This window comes from Protopterus annectens, chromosome 4.part0 (assembly GCF_019279795.1).
Source record: "Protopterus annectens isolate FY-2018-M chromosome 4.part0, PAN1.0, whole genome shotgun sequence".
NCBI classification, from domain to species: Eukaryota; Metazoa; Chordata; order Ceratodontiformes; family Protopteridae; genus Protopterus; species Protopterus annectens.
In genome coordinates, this window is record NC_056733.1 from 1,810,447,986 (window position 1) to 1,810,469,419 (window position 21,434).

Sequence of the window (21,434 nt, forward strand, 5' to 3'; positions counted from 1 at the left end):
ATATAGAAAATTAAGTAGTGAAACATTTGATAGTCTAGAAAAAAACAATGACTTTCTTTTGTTAAAGATTAGGAAATTTATAATTTGAATAAAGCCAAAATAAAACAGTTACTGTATAAACAAACATATCTTAGCATGGGAAAAGAAGAAGTTGCACCTTATTTGAGTAAGATCGTTAAAGAGAACAATAGTTTAATGAGAAAAATAAAGGCTACAGGTTGTGCACAATACAATATGCAGAGTAAAATTATGGGAATAGTAGAAAACTCTAAAAAAGATTTATTTAAAAGACAAATTATACAAACTCATAATGAATGGAAAGTAGAGTCTCTTTTAGATCAAGATAGTAAGGAAACGGAAAACAATATTGTAATGGAAGAGCTAGAAAATGTATTAAAGGTAATTAATTTGGAATCAGCTGCCAGTCCAGGCAGAATAGAATATGGGATATATAAAAAATATGACAAGTTCACAAACATTTTTAATGGTGTTAAATGAATTATTAAACAATTTCAGTATAAAAAGTTATGCAGTGGAGTCATTACAATTATATGGAAAAAAAGGTAGTAAAGAGCAAATCCAAAATTGGAGACCAATAGTTTTGAATAATACAGATTCTAAAATATTTACGAAGATTCTACAGAAAAGAATGGAAAGTAAAATAAAGTTATAAATGTAAATATATTAGGAATAGAAGGAAAAAGAATGCAAGAGTTTCTCTTAATTATTCGGAAATTGGTAGATGTGTTACATAGAAATAATCAAGTTAAAATTATGGTAGGTGATGTAAGCAAAGCAATTGATTCTACTCAGCATAATGTGTTATGGGAGATACTGAAAGCATATAATACAAGTAACAAGATTAGAAGTGCTTGTATGACAGCATAAAAATTCAATACAGTAAGGGTTTGACTAATGGCTGGTTAAGCAAAGAGTTATAAGCAAGGGTCTTCCTGAGTAGTAAAATATTTTCTTTAGCAATGAGTGTGGTATCTACATACATAAACAGAGAAATGGAAAGGATGAGTTTTATATCTAATGAAGGGGCAGTTCTGCCAATCATGTTATCTTATGTAGATTATATTATTATTGCAAAAATAGTTTAGGAATGAGTAAAATAATAAAGTCTTTGCAGAGTCATTTCAATGTAATAGGCTTACATATAAATAAAAATAAAAGCCAAGGATTATATTTTGATGGTATGTTGGGAGGTGTTAAATTTAATTTCACTAACATAAATGTACTTGGTATATGTTTCAGAAAACAGGAAAATACATAAAGATTATGGGAAAAATAGAAATTACAAAAAATATGTGTAAGCTTTGAAAGACATTTAGATTTTCTTTTAGAGAGATTTATTTGATTCTATTCTTTTAGCAGGAATGTCATATTTAGCAAGTGTCCTTAGTATCCCTGTTTTCTTTGAAAAGGAAGTTTACAACATTATCTTTTTCTTTATTTGAGTTTCTAGATTAAATCCAGTAAAGAGAGGTATATTATGTGTTAGTAGAGAAGAAGGGGGTTATGACTGATTAAGCCTGTAGTTTATGCAGTATCATTACATTTATATGAAATATTACAGTGTTTAAAGCAAAATGATAATTCATTATTAACACAAATGTTGAAGTTTAAATATAAAGAGGAATGGTCATATATTTTGAATAATAAAAGAAAGAAGTCACGGACCAATTGTGAGCTAAATAATTACCAAGATAAAATATTATCATGAAAAATAAAATTTGATGAAATAGAAGACGATAGAAGAAAATGGTATAACAATGTAATAAGCAAACATTTTTGTGTATAACAATGGAAGGAGTTGCCAAAAGGCAAAATTGCAGCAGTACAGTCTACTATGAGAAGATGTAAGGAAATGGTTGACTGTCAATATTTTTATGGAGACTTAGTATACAAAAGCTTCCAGTGAAAGCAAGTATGCAGTATAAGATGAAGAAAGACAGAATATGTATTTAGTAAAGAATTTGAGACAAGTGAGCATGTTTTTAGGATGTAGACAAAGCAAAACATTATGGAAGAAGGTTATTGATATGAGATATTTAGATGAAATTTTAAATGTAAATGAATTAAATATGGATATGATTGAGTATGTTTTTTATAAAGGCAAATGTAGAAATTATTCAAATTGATAAAAAATGTTTTGTATAATATGGTTGATTTGGAATCAAAGAATAAAGGACATTTTATTTAATGGAAAATGGGATTTAGGTATAATGTTAAAAATAAGATTTTGGCTATGGAAAATCAATTGAGGATCTCATAACTGAAAATGTTCTTTCTTTATCAACAAGTTAATGAGTAAAACTTATTTTATGTAAATAATGTATATAAGTTTCTTGTAAATCGTGTTTTTGTATAAATAATAAACCTAATAAACCCTTTCTGCACTTGCTTTTAGTCCTTTTTAATTTAATTACATTTTTTCAAACTGTGTGTGGACTAATATTGCTACATATTCAAGTGTGCCAGCTTGCACTGCATGAGAATTGTATTTACTACTGCTTTTGCTACTTTTCTAAAAAAAAAAAAATCTTCTGCTTTTACTGTACTTGTGTTTCTTCCTACTTTATTTTGCTTTTGCGTCATCTTAAACGTTCTCAATTGTATTTATTACTGCTTGGTGTAACTCATTCTAAGCCTTTTAGTTTAAACACTTGGGCTTCAGACCAGTTGTTTTACATTGAGAGGGTTTGTGGTCTGCACTGTAGTGGCAGAACAGGTAGCTTACATCCTTCTAAGTTGGGAACTGCTGATTGAGGGCTCAGTGTCTGTTATTCTAAAAGTATATTAATTCTGGTTTAAGCACTTGGGCTTTCAGGCCAGTTATTTTACATTAAGAGGGTTTCGTGGTCTGCACTCTTGTGGGAGGAGAGGCTGGACTCTGCCCTTCTGAGCTGGGAATTTCTGGTTGAAAGCTTATAGTGCATGCATATCTGAATTTCTTCTTACTGAAATTGGTACACCTTGTTTGCTGTAGCATAGACTAGATCCAGGCCTGCTGAATCTAGCTTTGTTTGTATAACTTGAGCACTAATCCAGGCATTATTTAAAGTATTCAGTTGTATTTATTACTGCTTGGTAGTAACTTGGTTAAAGTGTAGCTATCATTCTAAGTCTTTTGGATTAAGCACTTGGGCTTCAGACCAGTTGTTCTACATTAGGAAGGTTTGTGGCATGCACTGTGGTGGCAGGACAGGTAGCTTTCATCCTTCTAAGTTGGGAACTGCTGATTGAGAGCTCAGTGTCTGTTATTCTTAAAGTGTATTAGCTCTGGTTTAAGCACTTGGGCTTCAGGCCAGTTATTTTACATTAAGAAGGTTCGTGGTCTGCACTCTTGTGGGAGGAGAGGCTGGACTCTGCCCTTCTGAGCTGGGAATTTCTGGTTAAAGGTTCATAGTGCCTGAATATTTGAACTGTATCTTACTGAAATTGGTACACCTTGTTTGCTGTAGCATAGACTAGATCCAGGCCTGCTGAATCTAGCTTTGTTTGTATGCTTGTTATTTCCCTGGAATGCTAATTCCACCTAAAACGCGGCTTCTCAGCGCTTCACTGGATCCCTAGTGATATCTGCATTGCTTACTGTACTTATTTCCTTGCTTCACTTGAAAGAAAGTTACTGTTTGTCGTTTTTGCATTTAAGTTACCTGTAACACATTGCACTTGTTACCTGGCACTTGCTCACTAAAGCAATTATAAGTCAGCACTAAAAATTAAAAGCACTACACCCTCGCTCCCCATTGGCCCTTGTTTTCAATTATAAAGGAATTCCGAATATTATTCTAGCATGTCCAAAGGTCAGTTGTCAATCTCCTCTCCAGTCCAGCTGGTGAATATGGGAATCTTGAGGCAATGTTACAACTGCCTCATGTACACAGACAACCCTCTCCTCCTCCCAACAAATTCCAACACATGTGAGAGATGCAACCATACAGCCAAACTGGAGGCTAAGCTCTCTCAACTCAGTACTGGCATAACCAGTCAGGAGGAGAAGGAAACCACACTCACTACAATTCCAGTCTCACATAGACCTACCACGACAGCAAACCAAACACATAATCACACAAAAACATACTTGGAGGCTCTAAATAAAGATCTGCCTAAGCAGCAGAGACCTCCAAAGCAGACACCCAAGCAACCGCTACCCCAAAACAAAACACGTGCAACACATATCTCACAAAGCCAGTGTGCCGAACAGTCACATCCCTTAAGGCTAAACAACACACCTGATACACTTGTAATAGGTGACTCTATCATCAGGCACACTGACGTCCCGCTCACCAGGCTGAACAAGGAGAAGGTCACGGTGAGCAGCCTGTCTGGCGCTAGGATCCGCCACATAACACAAGCACTCAGGTCACTCCAAGGCAAGTACAAATATGACTCAGTCATTGTCCATGCTGGTGTGAATGACCTGAGACGTACCTCCCTGGACTACATGAAAAGAGACATAGAGGAGCTCTCTGAGCATGTAGCCCAGGCTGGTATGACCCTGACCTTGAGTAGCATCTTACCCACACCAAGAATGATGCCACAATATGACGACAAGATGATCAATTTCAACAATTGGCTTAAGTATTGGTGTCATTCAAAGGGGATCCAATGCCTGTCAGCTTGGGATGATATGCGCAACAAGCCACGATGCTTTGCTAAGGACGGCTTGCACCTGTCACCCTTGGGCTTTCGGATATTGGCAAAGGCTCTTGCTACCCCCATAGTGCCTTTTTTAGGCAAGGCTCAAAAGACAAACCCACATCCATAGGTATCACAAGGGATAAGAAACTAAGAGTAATGCTACTCAACGCTAGAAGTCTAAACCTCAAGATGCACGCATTCGAAACTCTCCTTAGCATGGAGAACATCGATATCTGTGCAGTAACAGAAACCTGGTTCAGGACTCCCGAGCGCACCCCAGCACTACCAGGTTATACCTCATACCATGCTTTTCGGCCCCAAAACTTGGACCGAACCACAAAAGGAGGGGGAATATCGATATTCATCAAAGATACCCACACCTCCAGGTTGGTGGCAAAGCACGAAGCATCAGAGCCTATCCATGTGCAACTAACAGTGGGTAAAACTGCCTTCCAGTTTATAGCCTGCTACAGACCACCCTCCCAAACCCAGGAACCCCACTCGGCCTTCCTGAGAACACTGGAAAATATGAAGGTCTCTCCGAACACCATTATATTGGGCGACTTCAACCACCCAGACATAGATTGGGAGCATTACTCTAGCTCCAACACCCTTGCCCAAAGGTTTCTAGAATTCATAAACTCAAATGCTATGGAACAACTTGTTACCACTCCCACAAGAGGGGAAAACATACTGGACCTGATCATCACCAACATGGGGACTCTATGCTCCAGACCAGAAGTGTATCCCTCACTGGTAAGATCAGACCATAAACTGATCTCACTGGATATTCACATCCTGACCCCACCCCCTGCCCAGAAAACCACAGTGAAAAACTTCTCTAAAGCAAATTTCACACTCCTCAAAACCGAGGTGGAATCCTTCAAAGCCCCCGGGCCTGTGGAAAATACGGCCCAGACCGCAGAATCCTTTATAAATGCATTCTATGAACACCTTCAGGAATGCATGGATCATGCAATCCCAAATAAAACCAAGATCCAATCCTCCAAAGGCAGACGACCTGTCTGGTGGACCCCAGCCATAAATAAACTATACAATAGAAGGAGGAAGCTACTACATGATAGAGCAAAATCCCAAAAAGGGAAGGCATCTCTGATCAGTATTAGCAAAAAACTAAGGGCACTCATAAAATCGTCAAAGGCCAGCTTCGAGAAAAATTGCACAGGACACTAAGGATAATCACAAGGCTTTCTTTAGTTATGTTAGGAACCTGGGTGGGAATTCCCAGATATGCTCAGAATTAGTCCAAAATGACAAAAAATACACTGATCCCACAGACATTGCCAACATCCTAGCTGACAGGTTCAGCGCAAACTTCTCCCTCCCACCAAAAGGGCAAATATCTATCCCAGCAGAGTGCTGCCCCGTGACATCACAGATGCTCAGGTGGGAGCCGCTCTCTCCAAAGCAAAAAACACAGCATCAATGGAACCAGACGGTGTCCCAGGCTGCGTCCTACATGAACTCCAAGAAGAGCTAAACCCAAACATAAAACTACTGTTCAATCTCAGCCTTACTACAGGATATGTACCCAAAGAGTGGCGACAGCAACAGTGGTCCCTCTCCACAAAGGTGGTGCCTCAACGGACCCTGGAAACTATCGCCCCATAAGCCTGACTAGCTTGGTCTGCAAAGCTATGGAAAGGATCATCATGGACCTCATAAATAAAGATATTGGGGACCTACAGACACTGGATCCTACCCAGTTTGGCTTTGTTAAGGGCAGATCCTGCCTCTTAAACCTGGTTGACTTCTTTGAAACAGTCACCAAGGCCATTGAGAAGGGAAGGTGGTCCACACAGCCTATCTGAACCTCGCAAAGCCTTTGATACAATACCCCACTCGGGCATTATAGATAAGCTCACCAGCTTAAATATAAACCCCTATGTCACTAGATGGGTTGCAAACTGGCTCAAGGACAGAACCCACATGGTTAGAATTGCTGGAGCCATGTCAGACTCCAAACCAGTTACAAGTGGCATCCCACAAGGCTCAGTCCTGGGACCTCTCTTGTTTGGTATATATTTCTCGGAGGTACAGGCCAACACGGAAGGACTGTGGCTGACCAAGTTCGCAGATGACTGCAAACTGGGCGCCATAATTGACTCTCCAGCCGACACAAGCATCCTCCAAAAGGGCCTCATAGAAACAGACAACTGGTGCCAGAGCCATGGCCTCAAGCTAAACGCCAAAAGTGTATAGTCATCCCCTTTGGCAAAAACAAAGTGCCCACAAATTACCACATAGGTGGTAATCCATTAAGTACAGAAGAAGTAATTAGGGACCTGGGGACCCAAGTTGATAGCAATCTCTCATTTGACAACCACGTGGCCAAAGTGGTTAGAAAAACATTTTATATAGCCCACCTAATCATGAAGGGATTCACATCTAGATTAGGGGAGGTCATCGTGCCTCTTTACTCATCCCTCATCAGGCCCATAATCGAGTACAATGCCCCTTTTGGGATGTACCTTACCAAACACCTGCAGCATCTGGAAAGACCCCAAAAGTACCTCACCAAGAGGATCAAAGGGCTCAAACAGATGCCATATGCTGCCCGGTTAAAGAAACTCCAGCTGTACTCAGTGGCATACCGCCTGCTCAGAGGTGACCTGTGCCTGACGTATAAGGCCATGTCCAACCCGCAATTAATGGACATGCTGCACCTCAGAAAATCCAAATCCCATTGAGCTACGCGCTCGAGAGACTTGAACCTCAGCACTGAAATAAATAGGACATGCTGGAGGGACAGATTCATAACCCAGAGGCTCCCTTCACTCTGGAATAAAATCCCAGTCCAGGTTAGGCAGAGTCCCTCATTGACTCTCTTCAAGAGGAGTCTTGATGAGTGGATGGGAGATCGTAAGTTTACCCCTGGTATCACTTCTGTGTCACTGTTAGACAGAGGCATAGTATACTAACCTCGAAAAAGGGCATAGCAAAATTAATTTAAAATGGGTGGCGAAAGCCAAACATACTCTGGCTAGGCTTTTAAATGCCCTAGGGCAGATAGCCTAGTATGAACCTATGAACCCTACTGTTTTCAATAAGTACAGTGGGATCTTTTACATTCACATCAACTATCATTAATTCAAGCAGATGGGGCCTCAGTTTAATGTTTCATCTGAAAAGTGATACACTCATGAGTGCAGCACACCTATTATGCTGCACTTCAGTGTCAGCAATTGATTGACCTGACATGGGAATAAAACTTATAGCCTTCTCCACCAAAGGCAAGTTTGCTACCTGTTGAACAACTAACACTGATAAATTGTAAACTATTAGACTAGAAGCAAGAATTATATCAAAAATTCATGATTATCATAATTAATAAAACTTAGAAAGGCAACAGCATTTAAAAAGATTTCCAAATTATTACAAAAATAGACTGTATTACCCTGGAGATATTAAAGTACCAGTGTCTCTTGAAGCATTAAAAATGACATTTTACTCATTGTTTAATAAAGTATGATATGAATGTATCCAGACATTTAATACTGACTGCACTGACAAATCTAGTTAAAGCCATATATGGTATTAAAACTGACACTAACACTAATAGTATAGACTCACTTTAAGTCTTACTTTCAAGTGTATCAACAATGTAAAGATCTTATTTAAAGTCTGCCCTGAAACATTCCTAGAACTTATTATAATGCTAGATTTGCAACCATGTAGTAAATTCCATTAAAATGATAACTTTCCTGAACTTGATTACATTCTACCTGATGTATATAAGAAATTGTAGTTCTCACTGTTGATATGCATTTAATAGTATTTAAAACTGTTTATCTTCTAAGAATATTCCTAATCAGTGGCATTATTACTCAAAAATGATTGTGACCAAAGTCAGTAAAGACCCCAGTTTATGCTATTCATACAGACTAACAATGTTTACAAACATTGTAGAATATGCATGAACACAACAATTTATTTATATTTGTTAACCAGAGTAGGACATTAATCCACATTGACTGTATTCAGGTCTGCCTGTGGATACAGGCTTTGTTAAAATCAAACAGTGCATACAAACAGAATAACAGAATAAATATGTACAAACTTTGAGTGAATCCATGAGTTTGTATTGTAAGAAAAACAATTGCTAAAATACTTACAGTGGAAAGGGGAGTAGATTGCAAAATATTTACAGGAAGAAAAGAGAAATGGGTTAAGATGGAGCAGGGTGGAAGAAAAACAGAGGATCACAACAGGAGAACAAGGAGGGAAAGAAGAAAAGGATGAGGATGACAGAAGAAGAAAGAGAAAAAGGGAGGGCATGTGTGAGAAATTTATTGAGAAGAAAGGCATGATGAGGATTAGGTAAGGAGAAAGGAGTTATAGTAGGTTAGATAAGATAAAAGTTTTGGGAATGTAGGAGAATGTGGGTCTATATTATGTCCTCAAAGAGACTTTCCATCAAATGCCTCTTTATCGACCCTTAAACTGCAAAATCACAAAATAGCGAACGTTCACATCAGTGATTTTTTTCCCAGGGAAAGAAATCACTTGGCCATCCTTGTTAGTTTGCCATTTTCTCCACTGTAGTGCGATCTTGGAGTTGGTACATTTAGTTGGGAGAGTGTGGGGGGCACAGATCCCCACTTTATAATGTTTGTAATGATGTGATTTTCTTTTTAGAGCAAGTGACTTCTTTTCCAGGGAAAGAAAATGCTGATGTGAACCTTCACTGTTTTGTGATTTCGCGGTTTAAGGGTCGATGAAGAGGTGTTCGATGGAATGCCTTTTTGAGGATATAATATAGACCCATAGAAAGTATCCTATGTGAGAGATTTATGCTGTTTTAGATCTACAGAGTGAAGGTTGGGTGAATGATAGGGGAAAAGAGTCTGGCTACAGTAGCAGGTTACTGCCCAGGTCAGGAAGCAGTGGTATTGAGCATCTTTAAATTGGTGTTTTTAGGAGAATACAGGATTTTGGGTAGGTGAAGATGGACTTAATATGAAACAGCAAAGATTGTCAGATCTTTGGCTCAAGTATGGAGAATGAGTGGTACTTGTTATGGTCGGGTGGGGGTTGAAGTTTTGAAATACTAGGATAGATAGATTTTAAGTTGTAGGGAGTAGATCTTTCTGATAGCTTGCTAGTAAAGTAGGGGAGGATTTTGGTTGATTAGCTTAAAAATAAGGCATGTCATTGATAGTGTAGAGCTTTGTTTAGTTTGTAGCCATTTGTCTTTAGCAAAGATAGAAAATAGACGTTCTGTTTGTAGAGAGAATGGAATAAATCTGAAGATATTATTTACAGTGGTGTGTCATGTAACAGGATTCTTTTTTGAAGTTGTAGCATGGGGGATCATATTTTAATTGTGGGTGAGCTTTGTCTATCATGATATTCTTTCATAAGAAAGGAAACAAGAGACCTTTTACATGGGAATGTAGTTTGTTTACTTTCAGTATGTTTATCTGAGTGTGGCACTGTAAGTTTAGCCTGAGGTCAAGCCAAGTGCCTAGGTATCTGTAATACTGGAAGTTTCAATAGGCTCTTGTTTTCTGTGGACAATAGTCCAGTTGTTTGGAGCTTTTCCTTTTCCTTGAAGTGCACCAAATAACATATTTTTTTGTCTTGTTAGTATTGAGCGGGAGTGTATATTTCTGGATACAAGCTGAGAGAAGGCTGAGGTCCTGTTCTAGCAAAGTTTTTAAGTCAGTAGTACAATGAATGAATCTGTAAATTGTCATGTCATCTGCAGAGAGGATTATGGAGAGGTGAGGGTAGTCTGAGAAAGCCTGTTAATGAATATGCAGAATAATGTTGGGGAGTTATTCCTTGGGAATCCTCTGTGGAGAAGGACAGGTGGTTGCTCCTATTTGAAATTTAAAGTGTCTATGCATCAGGAAAGATTTCAACCAATGTAGTGCCTGGGAACCAATGCCTGCAGAAAGCAGGATGTTTGTGAGGAGAGGGTGATCAATGAAGCCAAACACTTTTCTTAGGTCAATTAAAAGGGCTCCTGTTAGTAGGCAATTATTCACAGTTTTAAGTATGTCATCTGTGAGGCTGTGGCAGAGACTATTGTCCTTCTGCCTGTTCAGAAGCTAAGCTGTTGATGGGAAAGTATTATGTATATTTGGATACAGTCTGCTCATTGGTTGTAAACTAGTTTTTCTGAATCTTTCCAATGGTAGGTAATATGAAGATAATCCAGAAAGCACTGGCTGTTGAAGGTATAATAACTTTAGTGATAGGATTTAGGATTAACTAAGGCTGTTTTTCTTTGATCTGACATATAGTTATTAGTGAGGAAGATGTTGTATATGTGAATTAGTGGTAAATGGGATGTAATTTTTGAAGACAGTACTAAACCAAAGGGGGGTCATCCAGATCTATGGATGGGCCTGCCATTCCTTTTTTTCTAGTACAGCTTGCATATCATTTGCATTTATTTTTTGAAGTAGAAAGTGGACAGTCCAATTCTGGATCAAGTTGGCCAAAGGAAGGGTAAGAGTTGATGAGAAGGAAGTGGAAAGAGAAGAGAATTCATGAAGTCTTCTGGAAATAATCTGAGTGGTTATAGTATTTACATGAGGAAGGCTGGGTTGGTCAGAAGTTCAACCTAAAATTTGGTTCATTAGTTTCTATAACTTTTTCTAAGAGGTTTGGAAGGAGCTTTGAGTGATTCTTATGAAGTTGCCTTTATTATACTTAATGTTTTTGGACATATTTCTAAGGACTATGAAATGTTCTTTGCTTTTTGCAGTGGGGCTTCCTTCAGAGATACTGGGCTATACCTCTTTCTATGTAGATGGATTTGAGTTATTTGATGATCCACTCTTTTTTGTGAGTTCAAAGAGTCTGGACACTGTGGGGAAGGATTGCCTTGTAAGTGGGGGAGTGTATTGATGAAAAATAAGACAACTACTTTGGGATCTTGCCTATGAAAAATGGCTGCTTAGTGAGTGTGATGGGTATTTAAGTGCGAAGATGATTGGGCAGTGGTCACTCACTGCAATGGGAGTAGACAGAGATAGACTAACTTGGGGTTTTGGGATTAGAAGTTCCATGAGGGTGTGGTTGCTTGATTTATAGTTTGTTTTTTGGGGGTTCATTTACCATTTGAGTGAGGCCATGACTGGTGAGGGTGTCAGAAATGTCTAGGATTTGGGGATAGAATAAATTGATATTGAAATCACCACGTATGAAAATAATGTAGAGGGACTTGGATTGTTTCAAAAGTTCATTAATCAGAAAAGTATATTTGAAGTGATATACACAGTTATTAACATATGCAGTTATGCAAGAGTGTAAGTTTTTGTATCTCACAAGAATTTAAAATATTCCTCCAGATGTGTAAAATGATACAGAGCAAGAGAGCAACACTGAGCGAACAGTTTCAGCCATGAAAGTTTTTTAACAGCTGTGACAAACACAAATTCAAAAATATTTCTGCAAAGATTTCCTGAAACTCTATCCAGATGAGTTGCGTACTTTATTTATTTATTTATTTACTCATTTGTTTATTTATATTTATTCTTGGCTGGGGTGCCCTCTGTGCAAAGTCTGCATGTCCTCCCTGTGTTCACATGAGTTTCCTCCAGGTGCTCTGGTTTCCTCCCACATTTCAAAGACATATAGTAGATGTATTGGACACTCCAAATTGGCCACAGATGTGATTGTACATGCGAGTGTGTGGTGTGAAAGAACTACAGCAGCAGGGCTAGCCACTTAGCAGTGTAAACCTTAGCTCGAGATGATTGTTGCTATTGAAGTGACTCCCTGACCCCATGTGCAAAAATATGAAAAAAGGGCTGTGGATGGACGGATGGATGGATGGATGAATATTAATCTTTACATGATTGTAAATGCTCATTGCCTATTGAATTAATTTTTCCAGTTTTGTGAGTTTCATTCAATGTGGCTTTATTATAATGATGCAAATCCCTTAAAATAATTTACAGTAAACAGAGATGAAAAAGCACAAAGTACTATGTGTTTTATTTTTCACTATGTTAAAAACTTAGGTTTAAGAATAACGATAGCTTTTAAGGAAACAGGCAAAAGGTAGTCTGAATGACTACTGATTATCCCTTCATTCTTAATCAAAGCAACATGCCATTTCAACTCTTGACTAACACCTAGTGTAGATCTGGGGGCAATCACAAGTGGCAAAACCAGGGAAAGTAGTACCTTACCTAATTTTCAATAAATCTAATTAATGGTATAAGGGAGCTTGAATCTGTTTCAGCAAACAATGGATGTGAATCAGGAAGCAATCTTGGATAAGAAATCAATCCTTCCGAGCATAGCAAGTAGATAGGAATGAAACAAGATGAGAAAGCCAATAGCTTGCTTAATATTAAGGAAGACAAGTGGGAAAGATGAGTAGCAGTGTATATAATTGTTTATGTATTTAGAAATGTTAGTTTATGAGTCAGAACAGATTAAGCTGCAGGGAAAAACAGAAAAAGAATATAGTGCACACATTGGAAGGGAAAGAGGAGCAGAGTGTACTTCCAGACAAATCAACACAACTTCAAAATAAAAAGAAGAAGAGGTAAAAGGAAGCCAACAACTAAGAAGAAAACAACAAGGAATTATGATCTTGAGATGGAACATTAATGGCTTAACAGATAAGAGGAAGAAGGAAATATACTTTAGACAATTCTGGCAATAAGTCGTAATGTTTGAGGAAATACATTTTTGGAAAACAGAGCATAAAGAATTAATAAAAGGGGCTTTAGAGATCAATACCACTCACAAACTCAAACTCCAAAGAAAATTGAAAAAAATAAAACAAAAAACAGTCAAAAAAAATGGAAACTGTTTTTTTGTATGTTAGCACTTTCGTCAAGTTTAATAATTCAACTTTTTCAGACAAACAGAACAACCATATCAGATACACTTAAATACCAAATACAAAATCACATGATCAAGGGCAGAAGTCAAATGACCAAGCAATGTTAAACTTTTAAAGTGACCGCATTACTTTTCTGAGAAAAAAATTTTGAATGCATATAAAGTCATTTAAAAAACATTTGCAATACCATCCGCCCTCTGAAAAACATTCAGCATCCTCATTTTTTAAAACGTACACAACCAAAATACACAAATAATATAAAATTATAAACTATTCAATGAGTCAAACTCTTTAATTTCAGCAGGCAGACTATAGAACACAGATAATTTAATCCTGGTTGATTATAGGCATGTGTTCTAATCTGCCAAGTTAACTCACGCTGCTCAAGTCTTAGGGTATGTGAACCTCCCCTTTCATCATACTCAACTTGATCTATCACTCTGAATAAAAAATTTGTGGCCTGGCTGATTGATCACATGTTTAGCTAAAGCACTTTCCAACCTCCCCTTTTCTAATATTATATAGGTGCTCATACACACGCTCTCTTAATTTACAATCAGTCCTGCCTATGTAAAAACTAGGAAAAGACTGGCACTGGGCTAAATACACCACTCTACTGGAATTACAGTTATACTTGCCCTTACAAGTATACTTTCTCCCTTTCAGTGTGTATGTATAACCCACACCCATATGCTTACAATAGGCACAGGCCTCACATTTAAACATACCTTGTTACCTTGTCAGTCCCAAATTTTTAAATTCTAATAACCCTTTCAGGTTTTGAGCTCTTCTAAAAATAATTTTAGGGTTAGCACCTAGTTTATTCACTAAGGACCCTTCTGATGCTATTGCACTCCAATTCTTAATCAAGACCTGTTTAATGTTGCCAGAAACTATATTATAAGGGGTTATAAAAGTCAAGGGATAGTTTACTATTTCACTTTGTTGGATATCATCACTCACTGTACCCTCATTTATGATCATACATTGTCCACCCCCTCCAAGATAGCTTTGAAATAACCTACATTCCTTTTCATTTGAACTTCATTCACCAATTATTTGAGTAAGGGTGCCAGGTAGCCTGTCTTCGAAAACATTTGGACTAACAAGTCACATTCAGTTATGAAATCAAAATTAGTAGTGCACATTCTGGCTGCTCTTACGACCTGTCCATTCACAACAGATTGTTTCTGTTACTAAGGGTGAGCACTAGTAAAGTGCAAAAAGGAGTTTGAATATGTCTCCATTCTATAGATCTTTGCTTTATAACATCTATTCTGTCTCTCCCTAGACAAGGCCATGTCTAAAAATGCTATCCTCTCTGTACTGAATGTGTGGGTGAATGTTAGAAATTCTGTTGTTCTATTACAATATTCAATACGTTCAACAAATAAATCATGTCCACCCTTAAATATAATAAAAATATCATCCAAAAATCTGATGTAGTAAAAAATGTGCTGAATAAAGAGATTATTATTAAATACAAATTCGCTCTCTTAGTACGCCATAACTAAATTAGCCAAACTGGCTCCTACTGGGGAGCCCATGGCTACACCCTTTTTCTGAAAATAATATTTACACTCAAACAAGAAGAAATTACTGCTCAAAATAATATCCAATAATTCCTATATAAGGGAAACATTAGTGTTACTAACACCCCTCTTAGCTAAAAGTAGACTCACCAATTCATTTCCTAGATCTTGCAGAATTACAGTTTAAAGGTCCTTCACATCTACAGTAGCAAAGTTAAAATCAGGTTCAAAATTCAAACTATTGATGTTCTCCAAAAAGGACCATGAGTCTTTACAAATATAAGGTTCCTTCACTACATACTCCTTCAAAAAACTATCTGCAAACTTAGCTAGAGGGTACGTAATTGAATTCCTACCATTCACAATTGGCCGGAAAGGGGGATTTACCAAATCTTTGTGAACTTTCGGAATCCTGAAAATCACTGGCATCCGAGGGGCTGGCATAGAGAAATAATTCAGTAAATCAAGGTCAGTACGATTCTCTATAAACAAGTCATTCAAGTAAATGTTAATTCCGCTATACGCTTGGTTTAATTCATTCAAGGAAACCAAAATATACATGACAGTGTTTAACACATTAAGCATTATCTCATTATAATCAAAACTGTTCATAAACACAAGTCACCACTCACAAACTGAAAAGGGCAGAATGCAAAGGGTGATTCTATTAATGGTAAAAAGGACACTTCTTACACTTGAAGAGAAGACAGATGTACAAGAAAGATATGTTTTTTTTTGTAAGGTTATTTGGCAGGAAATAGGATTACATATGGTTATGTGTGTATCTCCTACCAAAAATAAGAAATACTGAGCTGAGGCAAATACTAAAGGAAGCAGTGTTATTTCAACAGGGAATTACAATAATAACAGGGGAATCGAACCTAGTAATGACAGTAGAAGATGTAAGCGATGGGCTAAGAGCAAAAAGGATTCTACCAAAGGGGAGATTATTAGCTAGTTACCTTAAAACATGTAGGCTGCAGGATGTGGGATACAACAGAGGGATCTGTATTCACATATTATTTGAACCAATACAGCACAGGGGCTATATTGGGTAGAATCTTTATAACAAAGGAACAAGATTACTTAATAAATGATTTTGCAAATCATTCCAGAGAATTATTAGTGATGAAATAAGAACACCACATAGGGATAGCGTAAAAAGGCACTGGAGAAACAAAAAAGAAGAGATAGTAAAAACACAAAAATAATTAATCCCAATAAATAAAAATGAGAAGAATATAATGAAGGACTTAGATGAGATAAAGAAAGAGTTTAAGTAAGGACAAGAGGAAAAAATTATTATCAGATGCATGACCGTATGTCAGATCTTTGAATGCTTAAAATTTGGAACGTTACATGGTCGAGACCAAACGTTCGAAATTTCAAGTATTTGAAGATTGACTTTCAATGGCGCTGTATGGTGCAGATAGGGAGAGTTTCCCTTTTCTGCACTGAAGTGCAGTCTCAGAGTTGGTATATTTAAGTAGGGGGGTGTGGGGGGTGCAGGGGGACTTGCCCCCCTGCTCACACTGTTAAGGTGTGTTTTTCTTTTTTTCTTTTTATTTTCATTTAATATTCGAACATCCAAATGTCGAACATTTAGTCTCGACCATGTAACGTTCGACATTTTGGATGTTCGAATATTTAACCTAGACCTGACTGCAAAGTATTCACAGCATATTAACAGAAAAATTGGCAAAAGTGCTTCCTCAGCTTGGTAAGAATCAATCTTTGACTGCATAATAAAGACAAATATGATACACAGAGAGGCAGAAGATAAGAAGGATCCACTGATGACTTCCAAGATGGCTTAATTTCAGTCTACCATTTTGAAAACAGAAACTCAGAAAAGAGAGCCAGTGTATTTGCCTTCTGGATAAATTTCAGTTAATAACTAATAAGTGCACTGTCTGGATGCCAGCAAAGAAGAAATTTAGAGACCCTAAAAGAAAATCAACCACAAACAGTGAAGAGAAAATACTGGCTAGGTAGAATTCTGCAACTGTTCAGCAAAAGGCAGTCCAAGCTCCAGCTTTGATGCAAGACATAACTTCCAGTAATCTAAAGGAAAAAAATAAGTCAAATGTGCTCAAAGCTGATTAAAATACATGAAACACTAAAAGAGTATATCAACTCAAATAGCAAAAGTCTTGAAAAATAGAAGGAGTTTTAAACAGATATGCAGATGAGTTGCTAAAACTGCAAAAATCATATGTCAAACTGAAGAAAAGGCTGGTTGAGTATCAGACTGCTCAAGAAGAGATGTTTCAAAAAATGTCAAAAGTAGATGACAGAGCACATAGAGAAAACCTGAGATGTTCTACTGTACCAGAGAAATTAGAAGGAATGGACTGTTAAAAGCACATATAAGCAACTGGACTGATTCCATTGTAGGAGCTGTTAATTGAAAGGCCACATCATTTGTATGCTCCAAACCTGGCCATGAGAAAGTAGCCAATACAAATATTAGTAAAGATACAATCCTAACAGCAGAAGGAATCCATTCTCACAAAACTGTTGCAGAAGCACAAAGTACTAAAACTTGGAGCTAGTAAAGTGTTTGTGGGAAATGATTACTCATTGTACACCAGGCAGAAGAGGAGCAAATTTATTCCAGCAATCAGAGAATGTTGAGAGGCAGGTGTGATATTCAAGCTGCTGTATCCAGCTATCCTCAGAATATTTTTTCTTGAAAGATTAAAGTAATGTTTGATGCAGAACACGCTAAGGAGGAAATCAAAAAGTGAGCTATCAAATAGAAGGGAACTCTGCTTCTTATTCTTCTGCTACTGAAGCTCAGAGAGAGACATTGTCAGCGAAACCTTTGCCAATCTTCCAAGGAAAAATGCTTGAGAGATAGAAAGAAGACCAGAAGTTGACTAGAAGAACCAGGAGTATGTTAGAAATTAAACAAAAACTGAAGTTTGGAGATGGAGATCAAAAGGAAGAAAAACAGCAACACAGAAATTAATAAATAAATATGGGATTACAAAGCATCAATTACATTTATGTAACATGGCTAAACAAAATAATGCCAATATTGGACTTTTTTACTTTGATAAACTTATAGGGGACTCCAAAGCATATGCCCTTCAGGGAAGGGAAGAGGAAGGAAAACGGTAACTCTAAGTAAAATAATTTTTGTTCTTAACAATATTTTTATAAAACATTTTTTTTTTTTTTAAATATTTTTATTCATTTCCAAAAACAAGAAAACATAAATGCAGGTTATTTATGACAATGAAGTATTTACAAATTATTTAAAAAGGTAGGCTAAAACCTCAAAACAGATATCAAACATTAAAACCAAAATAAAGTATTTACAAGGGTGTCTATTGTTGACATATAATTGACTTTCTATACAATTGTTTCCTGATTATAATCTGCTGCAGTCATTATTCTCCAGGATTTCAGTTACTTTTTGTCATGCTACGTATAATGATGTAGTTCTTTCAGTTCTCCCTTTAATAGTGTTCATTTCCAATTGCGATACTGCTGACACCATATTCATGAATTGCTTAAAAGTTTGAGAAGCTTTGGATTTCCAGTTTGATGTAATGTTCTTCCTTGCAATAGCTAGGAGAGTCCATAAGATTACATATTTTGTTCTTGGCACACAGTCGGGTACAGGTGCATTAAACAAAATAATAGATTTGGAAATCTGGAATTTATCATTGAATACCATTTGCAGAAAATAATTTATTTTATCCCAATATGGTTTAATCAAATGGCATTCGTAGAACATATGTTGCCAGTCTGCTTTTATTGATAAATCACATCTCCAGCAGCCAATATTTTTCTTAAACATAAGTTCCATTTTATGAGGGGTTACATAAGATCTGTGTATGAATTGCCATGCAAAAAGTCTCAAATGTAATGAAAGTGATGTCTGCTTTGGAGAGAGAAGAATTAGTTTTTTATCTCTGTCATTTGGCACATGTCCATTAACTGATCTATAATAATTCCATATTTTGTCATTATTATGCATTTTTATTTTTTTGTTTGTTTTATAAATAGATGATAAGTATCCCTTTCCAGTAATGGGTTGATTCGTTAGTAATATTATATGTTCTATAAGGTTAGGAATATTTTGTCTTATTGATGGTTGCATTGTTTCTTGTTTGCTTAATATATACTGTCTTAATTCTTGTACATGTAACCACGAACTATCTTCCATATTTAATTTCTGTTTAATCTGGTCTATTGTCAGAGGTTTTCCAGAGTTTAGCAATTGATGCCAATATATTAATCCCTTTTCTTTAAGCATGTTGACTACTTCCATATTAAATGTTATTATATTACCATGTGTGTACGTTACTGGATATAAAAGAAATGAACATGCTTTAATATCAGGATTGCTATTAATAAGATTTTGGAAAATTTTTAATGTATAAGTAATGTATTTGGAACTTATATTTTTGTTCTTATGTATCATGATATATTCCTTCATCAGCCATAGAAAATTGTTTGGTATGAAATCTGTATACTTATTTGCTACTACAAATCCTGATTTTAACCAGATTCTCTCATGAACTAGCTTCCATTTTGATGTATATTTTGTATTTAGCCATAATGATATTGTTTTAATAATGGATGAATGCAAATATATTTCTATGTCTGGTAAACCTATGCCACCTATATCCCAATCATCTAGATGATACTTCATAGCTATCCTTGTTTTTTGGATATCATAGGAATCTTACCATTAAATCATTTAATTGTTTTAGGTGTGATTTAGCTGGTGGCAAAGAACAAGCTTGTATGACATAAAGAATTTTTGGAAATATGATCATTTTAATTATATAAAGCCTTTCTTCCATTGAAAAGAAGAATTTATTCCATCTTTGTATTAGATTTTTAATATTATTTAAGGTCTCTTTATAATTTGTTTCAATTGTAGTATCTAGGTTGTTAGTTATTATAATTCCCAAGTATTTAATTATATTATCGGTAGAGATATATTTATGGTATTTTTTATTTAGATCTTTTTTATTAGTATTTATAAGCGATACATTTGTTTTGTTCTCATTAAATTTAAGACTTGAAAAGTTTTGAAAGTTTTGAATTGAGTCCCTTAATGCTTTTAAACTGCTATTATTATTTTTTAAGGTAATTAAAATACCATCAGCAAAAAGTTGAATTTTAAGCTCTAGGCTGTTGTCTAGTTGTATTCCTTCAATATTTTTATCCATACGTATATTATTTGCTAAGGGTTCAATGACTAGCGCAAACAATAACGGAGAAAGAGGGCAGCCTTGTTTTGTGCCCTTAGTTATTTTAATAGATTTAGACAGACAAGATCCCAGTTTTATATAAGCCAATGATTTTTCATATAATGATTTTATTAACAAAGTGAAGTTGTTTGAGAAGCCATATTCTTCTAAAACTAACCACAGATAATCCCAGTTCACTGAATCAAATGCGCTATTTATGTCTAAGCTAATAACATTCATTTTGTTTTTTTGTGACATTTATATAATCAATTAAGGAAAGAATTCTTTTAATGTTGTCATAAGTGTTCCTATCTTTTATAAAACCTGTTTGATCCTCCTCTATCAAAAGTGGTAGTAATTGTTTTATTCGAGCAGCATGTATTGCCATAAAAATTTTATAATCTATATTAAGAAGTGAAATGGGTCTGTATGATGAACATTCACTGGGATCTTTATTTTGTTTCAGAATTGGTGATATTAATGTGTACTTCCAAGAAGGAGGAATGTCTTTACCATTTTTAACTGATGTAAAGACATTCAATAACAACAGCAAAGCCTCATTTGATAGTAATTTAAACATTTCTGGGGTGATATTATCTATACCTGGAGCTTTGTTTAATTTTAGCTCATTTACTTCAGCTTTAAGTTCTGTCATTGTTATTTGTTTATCTATTAGTTGTACCTGCTCCTCTAATAACCTAACTTTAACATTGTTTTTGAGAAAAGCTTTCAATGCTGAATGTGTTTCTGTTTTCTCATTTTGATTATTAAGTTTATGAAAAAATAGCCTAAAAGCTTCTAGTATTCCTTCTAAATCAGATACTTTCTTTTTGGTTTCTATATTATGTATTTCCTTGATTTGATTTGTTTTAATAATCTTTTTAGTCCTATTTGCTATTCTTCGTTGGTTTTAGGGTTCATTGAATAGTAACTTAGTTTAATTTTTCTAAGTTGATCATTGTTTTATGGTGTAGCGTCTCTGAGTAATTTTTATTAGTATTTTCTAGTTCTTTTATTAAGTTGGTGTTTCCATTTTGAATATCAAGCTTTAAATTATCTACTTTTGACTGTAATTCCATTAATTCCTTATTCCACTGTTTTTGTTTATTTTTATACCATCCCACCGCTCTTCCATATAGGTATGCTTTCAGTGCATCCCATATATATATTTCAGATACATCTTTTGTAAGATTGATA